The 8,224-nt window shown below is 35.8% G+C and overlaps 1 long non-coding RNA gene across 1 annotated transcript; it reads left to right on the top strand.

The window, feature by feature from the left end:
• The first annotated feature begins 1,930 nt into the window (after window positions 1-1,930).
• Window positions 1,931-3,559, top strand: LOC127660577 (uncharacterized). The gene is made up of 3 exons (XR_007972660.1): window positions 1,931-2,110; window positions 2,346-2,377; window positions 3,424-3,559. It is a non-coding gene; the product is annotated as an uncharacterized LOC127660577 (long non-coding RNA).
• Window positions 3,560-8,224: the final 4,665 nt, after the last annotated feature.

The raw sequence follows: 8,224 nt of genomic DNA, 5'->3' as shown, positions 1-8,224 counted from the left end.
GAAATAGTTTGTTGTAGTTGGTAAGGTCTTTTTCAATAAACAGATGTCTGATTAAAGAAGAAAGGTAGATATTCTCAAGATTTTATGAGTATTAAATTAAGTTTAAAATAAACAGCTGTCAGTTTATGTTTTCCTTTTTAGAGCCTAAAGGGTTAACTATCTCAAATTCATCAATGTAAATGTAGATTGGGTAAGGAAGAAACATGTCTACTTTTGAACCATCAGTGTAGTCCTCCATAACATTCAGATTTTTGGGTGTTTTCCTCTTGGTTAAGCATTGCCCAATCTTTCAAAAACGGCAATCTTTCTCAGCAGATCCTGGAGAGGTATATACTGGAAATGTGCACCATGTTGTTCTGTTTGATCCAGCAGAATTTGCACAGGTGTAATGTATTCAAGTTGATAAAAAAATTATTATGTAGTTCATCAGTGTCAATCTGATGTTGTTGCTGAAGATGAAATCTCAGCATCACAGTATAATGAGTGGTGAACTCTTGAAAGATGACTCGCAGGTTCTCCACAATACTGAACTGAACTGTGGCTGCAATGATTCTCTCTTAATTTTAACATGAACAGACAAAGATTTTGCTTCAGGTTTTGCAGTAAATCTTCTGTTCCAAACTCTCTGCAGTTGGTCAAGTCCACCACATTAGTGCTAGGACACTCCTCTTAAAAATCATCAAAGCCATCATTATGTTTTTCTGAGTTATTAACCTCATATTCACAAGCATCCCCTTCTTCAGTGTCCAATAAAAGAAGATGTCTATGTTTGCGATACATATGTGATCTATAAGAACTGAAGGTTTTGTTAATTTTGCCACAACCATTCAATCCACATGTAAATTCAAATTTTGGGTCACTTTGGTGATAAAGGCCAATGTGTCGAATCTGTTTATTTCGAGATAATGTTTGTTTGCAGTATCGGGGACAGTTAACCCTCCTATTGTGTTCGGGTCAAAGTTGACCCATTTCAAGATAATATCCACTTTCATAATTGGATCCAGGCTTCTAAAACAGCTATAAAAACCAATGGTTATTTTATTTGATTTTGAAGGTCTCTAAAAAAAAATGGTTACATCTGTGGTGTTCCAGGTCAAATCTGACCCAGCAGCGAATATTAAAGAGTCTAGGTTTCCTATTAGAAATCAATGTTCTCTGTGGGTCAGATTTTACCCTATTTTTGAGGATTTAGTTTGATGAGATTTTCAACAGCAAGATAAATGTGGCCTTTGCACCACAAAATAAAAGTTAAATATAAAAAAAAAGTCAATACAGATTTTGTGGTTATGAATTGATAACAAGTTAGTTATGAGGTAAAACACTATATTGGGTAAAAATTATATATATTTTTAAGTGTTTTGTGGTAAATAAAAAAAGGTATAATTTGACCCACAAATGCAAAAGGTACGTGCCCCTTTCTAGCACAAATTCAGGGTTAAAAAAAGTGGGCATTTTTGTGTAATCAACCTTGAAATATAGGGATGAACTCATGGAAACGATTTGTAGTCAACCAATCAGCCACATTTTGGATAGTCCACTGAATCACCTCTGTGCTCAGAATGTGGTGATGTCACATAAACAGATCCTTTAGAGAGGTAAAAAAATTCAACATGGTCTTTCTTGGACTTAATTGTACACTGTAACCCTTTACTGTAAATTTACAGGTAATTTCTTACAGTATTGTACTGTATTTTCATAATACAGTATTATGCTGTATTTTTTACAGAACAGCAGTAAATATACAGCACAATTCTGTTTTCATCCTGATAAATTCGTAATACAGTATCATACTGTAAAGGCATTGCATTGTGGGATTGATTTTTTTCGCGCTCAGATCAAACGTGACGCGAACAGACAATACAGGCTTACTTGATTTTTCAGCGGGACTAAACTGCTTTAATTCCTTGTAATACAGTGTCTGTGAATTTGTGAGCAATCTTGAAGCTTCGGTTCGTGTAAGCTTTTGTGAGCATCTTTCAAACCGTGACGCAGCAGAAAATTTTAACGTCACATGAAGATGGGAGGAAGAATCTGACAACTAAATCTAACTTGCGCCGGTGACCAAAAGTGGATTTTACAGCTTGACAAGATTGTTCAACTGAGTGATACGGTATGCCAATCTATTATTTTTATTTTTTTTTTGCGTTCGCATCTCTATATAATATTGTTTAACACGAATGGTTTGATTTTGCGAACGTACTTTGCTACCGCGAAAAAAAGAAAAAAAAAAACATTCTGTTCCACCTCTTTACAAAGTAACTTAACTTCGATATTTGACATAGGCAACATTTACCATGTCATTTGCATGACCTGCTTTTAATTAATATGTATTTTTTTCGTTTCAGGTTTTGTAATCTGATGACGGTCCAGTGCTAACGTAAGTGTTTTATAGTGGTATTAACGTAACATTTTGGTACATAACAAAAATGCCATGGTGTCAGTTCTGTGATTGTGCTTTTGAATCGTTGTCAGCATTTTGCCAGCACATGAAAATCCATAGTCATATTCCTAATACTGTTTTCAAATGTGGTATTCCTGATTGCTCCAAAACATTTAAAAAGTTCACTGCTGTCAAGGCTCACATATTCAGGTATCACAAAGACAGGCCCTCAAAGACATCTGTTGAGCCATTAGGAATTGATGCTTTAGTCTGTGACATTGGTACTTGTCAAGAAAAGTGCAGTGATTTGAAAAACTTCGTTGAAAACTTGAAAACTCATATCAAAGAAGGCACCAGAGTGCCATGTCCATTTACATGTAATAAAAGCTTTTCTGTAGCATCTACATTGACTTCACATTTATCCAGGAATCATCGAAACTCTTCAGCAGAAAGGTTGCGTCATAATATAACGTTACTGCAGTCAAATGTTTCAGTACAGAGGCCGCATGGTGAGGTATCTTACATGGCTGAACACTCACATCCACAGTCTGAATTCTTTGATTGTGGTGATGGCATAGAGCAGTTGGATAATGCACTATTGCCAGATAATGCAGATGAATCTCTTTTTTTGAAAACATGGCTCTATTTTGAAATTATATTATAATTATTGTGAAATTGACTGCCAGACATTTAACTCAGCTCCCCCTAACAAAGGCAGTATTGTGTGGTTGTGAAGTCCAGCTGTAACTAACTCTAACACTACTTTAATTTCACCAGGGGAGACTATTCCTCTAATTAGGAAATTGCTCATTGCTATAAATTAAATGATAGTATTACTGTATTGATGAACCATTCTCAAAAACACTACTAAAACAGAATGAAATAGTGAATCCTGTGAATGGTGTTTCAGAGTTATTTTAACAGTTATGTAGAACTATGAATAGACAACTACATAGAACCACAGTGGAACCCACAATAGTTATTTTAATTATTATTATTTATTTATTTATTTATTTATTCATTTTTCTTTTTTTCAATTACAGGTCAATCTCTAAGCAACCAGTGCTGGATGTTAAGTTTGGAAGGCCAAGTTGTGTGTGAAGGAGCACAGCCCAACTTTATCACTGGCCTGGCAGCTGTTTGCCTCCTTCTATAACTTCAACTTGCAGTACCAGGAAGAGGCAGCATGCACCCTTGAGTTTGTTCAGAGGTTAGTCATTAGTCATATATTTTAGACTGAATTGTCACTAACCTTGTCTTGACAGTATTTGTTAAGGACTTCATTGTTTGTTTTTCCCACAAACGTTTTGTACAGCTGACTACTGGGAATAACAATAGGGCCCTGGTTTCACAGACAGGGCTTAGCTTAAGGAGAACTCGGTAATTTAACATGAGCACATTTTTTGTAAATTTGAGTGCTGTCAGTACAGAGAACAACGACAAAAATCAGTGTTGCCTACACCGTGTTATCCTCTTTTTAAAATTTGCACCCTGTTGACTTAAATGGGGCAAGTTTTAAACCTGCTTTTAGCCTCTTAACATCCTTGATGTGTCATTACAAGTGCACAGCCATGTGAGTGATTTTATTCAGAGTGAACATGGTGAATCTGATCAGTAGATGGAAGATATGAATAAAAGTGATGTTAATTCAGCCAGCTCACATACCTGTATTTACTTCCTGTTTTTGGTCGAAGTCCACAGTAGTCGATTGTCGAGTTCAGGCTGATCATTGGTCTTAGATCCTCAGATCAATCGACTACTGTGGACTTCGACCGAAAACAGGAAGTAAATACAGGTATGTGAGCTGGCTGAATTAACATCACTTTTATTCATATCTTTCACATCTACTGCAGTCAGATTCACCATGTTCACTCTGAATAAAATCACTCACATGGCTGTGCACTTGTAATGACACATCAGGATGTTAAAGATTAGTTCACTTTTAAAAAACTTTTGCTGATAATTTACTCACCCCATGTCATCCAAGATGTCCATGTCTTTCTTTCTTCAGTCGAAAGAAATTAAGGTTTTTGATGAAAACATTCCAGGATTTTTCTCCATATAATGGACTTCAATGGGACCCAAACAGTTCAAGGTCCAAATGACCGTTTCAGTGCAGCTTTAAACGATACCAGACGATGAATAAGGGTCTTATCTAGCGAAACGATCGGTCATTTCATAATAAATAAAGTTTAAGTTTATAGCACAAATGCTCGCCTTGCTCTGTTCTGTGATGCGGTTTGTGACGTCACGTAATACGCATTTACGTTGAAAAGGTCTCACAGAACAGAGCAAGGCGAGCATTTGTGCTTCTAAACCGTAAACTTTTTTCAGATTCATCGTCTGGTATCGTTTAAAGCCCTTGAAGCTGCACTGAAACGGTCATTTGGAGCTTGAACCGTTTGGGTCCAATTGAAGTCCATTATATGGAGAAAAATCCTGGAATGTTTTCATCAAAAACCTTAATTTCTTTTTGACTGAAGAAAGAAAGACATGGACATCTTGGATGACATGGGGGTGAGTAAATTATCAGCAAAAGTTTTTTTAAAAGTGAACTAATCCTTTAAGAGGCTAAAAGCAGGTTTAAAACTTGCCCCATTTAAGTCAACAGGGTGCACATTTTAAAAAGAGGATAACACGGTGTAGGCAACACCGATTTTTGTCATTGTTCTCTGTACTGACAACACTCCAAATTTACAAAAAAATGAGCTCAATGTTAAAATTGACCGGAGTTCTCCTTTAAAGGGATAGTTCACCCAAAAATTTAAATTCTGTCAGTAATTACTCACCTCATGTTGTTCCAACTCGTAAGACTTTCGTTCATCTTGAACACAAATTAAGATATTTTTTATTAAATCTGAGAGCTGGATCACTCCTCCTTCTATGGGATTGAAACTTGCCGCCCAGAAAAGTTATTAAAGACATTGAGCCACTGTAGGCACTTGGACTATTTTAACAATGTCTTTAATAACTTTTCTGGGCCGCAAGCTTCAATCCCATAGAAGGGAGGAGTGATCCAGCTCTCAGATTTAATAAAAAATATCTTAATTTGTGTTACGAAGATGAACGAAAGTCTTACAGGGTTGGAACAGCATGAGGGTGAGTAATTACTGACAGAATTTTCATTTTTGGGTGAACTCTCCCTTTAAAGGAACACTCGACTTTTTGAGACTTTAGCTTATTCACAGTATCCCCAGAGTTAGATAAGTCCATACATACCCTTTTCATCTCCTGCGTGCTGTAACTCTGTCTGATGCACACACCGCTAGCCTAGCTTAGCACAAAGACTGGAAGTAAATGGCTCCAGCTAGCATACTGCTCCCAATAAGTGACAAAAAAAGGCAACATTTTCCTATTTATATGTTGTGATTTGTATAGTCACAGTGTGTACAAATAACAAGGTCATATGAGAGACAGGCATCTTTTAACCGTGATACATACTGGGAACTATATTCTCAGAAGGCTAAGCACTGCTACTTGGGTGGAGTGATTAGCGCAACACCCTGAGCGAACTCTCTGCTCCTCACTACGGGCTTCTCAGGTGCTGCGAGCAAATCACTCCACCCAAGTAGCAGTGCTTCAGCCTTCTGAGAATATATACACACTGTGACTATACAAATCACAACATATAAATAGGAAAATGTTGGCTTATTTTGTCACTTATTGGGAGCAGTATGCTAGCTGGAGCCATTTACTTCCAGTCTTTGTGCTAAGCTAGGCTAGCGTGTAATAGGCCAGACAGAGTTACAGCACGCACGGAGATGAAAAGGGTATGTATGGACTTATCTAACTCTGGGGATACGGTGAATAAGCTAAAGTCCCAAAAAGTCAGCGTGTTCCTTTAAGCCAGGTCTAGGCCTTAGTAAAAAAATAGGGTATTTAAAGGAGTAGTTCACTTTAAAATGAAAATTAGCCCATGATTTAATCACCCTTAAGCCATCCTAGTCATATATGACTTTCTTCTTTCAAATGAATACAATTGAAGTTATATTAATAAACACTCTGATGTTTCCAAGCTTTATAATGGCAGTGGATTGCTACCATCAGATTGAAGCTTAAAAAAGTGCATCCATCCATTTATATAAGTACTCCCCATGACTCTGGGGGGTTATATAATGGATGGATGCACTTTTTTGAGGTTGAGTAAATCATGGGCTTATTTTTTTTTTACACATTATCCGTTTTCTTTCTCTCTGTATGTATGTGTGTATATATATACAGTCTATAATATTTCATTGTGTTTTTTTCTTTTCTGCCTTTTAGACGCTTTCTTGACATCAATCCTGAACGTGGATCAAAAACAAAGAAAGGAAAAGTAACTTCAAAGAAAACTGGCCAAGTTGTGCAAAAAAAGAACACCACTGTAAGCCCACAGGTTTCCTCACTTCTGCGAAAACTTGCAGACTTTGAATGGAATTTTGTTTAGATCCCGTCAGCAAGTGCATTAAAAGTAAATATGATTACTGCATCGCTAATTCCATTTATAAAAATACAACTGGCATTTCAGCCAATTTGTTCTTTTCTTTTTCTTTTTTTGACTCTTTCTTGGTCACTTTTAATTTCTGAAAAAAACTTTCAATTTGTTAAAGGTAAACAAGATTACTGCATTATTAAGTGCTAAGTGTTAACTTGTTGCTGTTAAATTAACATTTTACATGTTTAAAAAAAATATATATATACACATCTGGCATTTCAGCCAATATGTTCACATAAGGCAATTGTCTGGTCTTTGCTTTTAACCAAAATAAATGTTTTAAAACCCAGAGAATGTTGGTTTCTATTTTCTAGTGTGACTACTCTTATGAAACTTTAAAGTATAATATTTTTAATTATGTAATAATTAAAGCAGTTTTCCTGTAAAAGTACAATTTATTGCTGTAGACAACAGTATAATACTGTAAAACTATGGTATATACTGTATTTTGTAATTACAGTGCAGTACTGTAAATGTTGTTGACAGTACTAGTTCTGTAAAAATACAGTATGTGGCTGGCAACCCAGCTGCCAGTATTGTACTGTAATTTTACAGTGCAATACTGTAATTGCTGTTTACAGTACTAGTTCTGTAAAAATACAGTATGTGGCTGGCAACCCAGCTGCCAGTATTTTACTGTAAATTTACAGCGAAAAGTTTTACAGTGTAGGTAACACAAACACCTTAACTGTAATTATATAAAAATAAAAAAAAATGAAGGTTTCACACTCCAACCTGGTCCAAATGTTTTTCATTCACAAAATCAAAAGAATATGAATAATCGCATTGAACTTTAGTGAAAATACAGTAGCCAATATAGTGAATTGTTAAGCTATTATTTATTGAGTGTTGCAGTGTGAAGCATGTTTTCACTGATCATGGTATAAACATATGGTATACATTTTCAGTTAACAGCTGAAACTGAGGCAATTCTAAGATTAGATGAGTACATATATATATTTATAGAGTCATTTAGCAGACACTTTTATCCAAAGCAACTTAATAATGAGGAACATAGCAAGCAATTTGTCATACAAAGTTCAACAATATCTGCAGTGTCGAACTGCCAAGATCTCAAGGTGGCTGGAGTATTATAAGTGCTAGCACAGAAGAAAGAGACAGAGGAGTTTTTTTGTTGTTGTTGTTCAATAAATGCAAGTTATGTTCGATATTGATGAGTAGTCTATTAACCCCTGTAGTGCAGAAATTTGCAGTCAAGTGTAAAAGATGCCAGTATTGAGCATTATGGTGGCACTCTGTGAGCATATTTCTAATAAAGATATTTGATTTAGAGATTGTGACATTTTGCTCGCTAGATGGCATCAGAGATGTTTAGCTTGTAGTCAAAAACCCCGAACGAGAATACGCCA

This window comes from Xyrauchen texanus, chromosome 2, assembly GCF_025860055.1.
Source record: "Xyrauchen texanus isolate HMW12.3.18 chromosome 2, RBS_HiC_50CHRs, whole genome shotgun sequence".
Lineage (NCBI taxonomy): Eukaryota > Metazoa > Chordata > Actinopteri > Cypriniformes > Catostomidae > Xyrauchen > Xyrauchen texanus.
The sequence above is the reverse complement of the archived record's forward strand: the minus strand, read 5'-3'. Positions and strand labels throughout refer to the sequence as shown.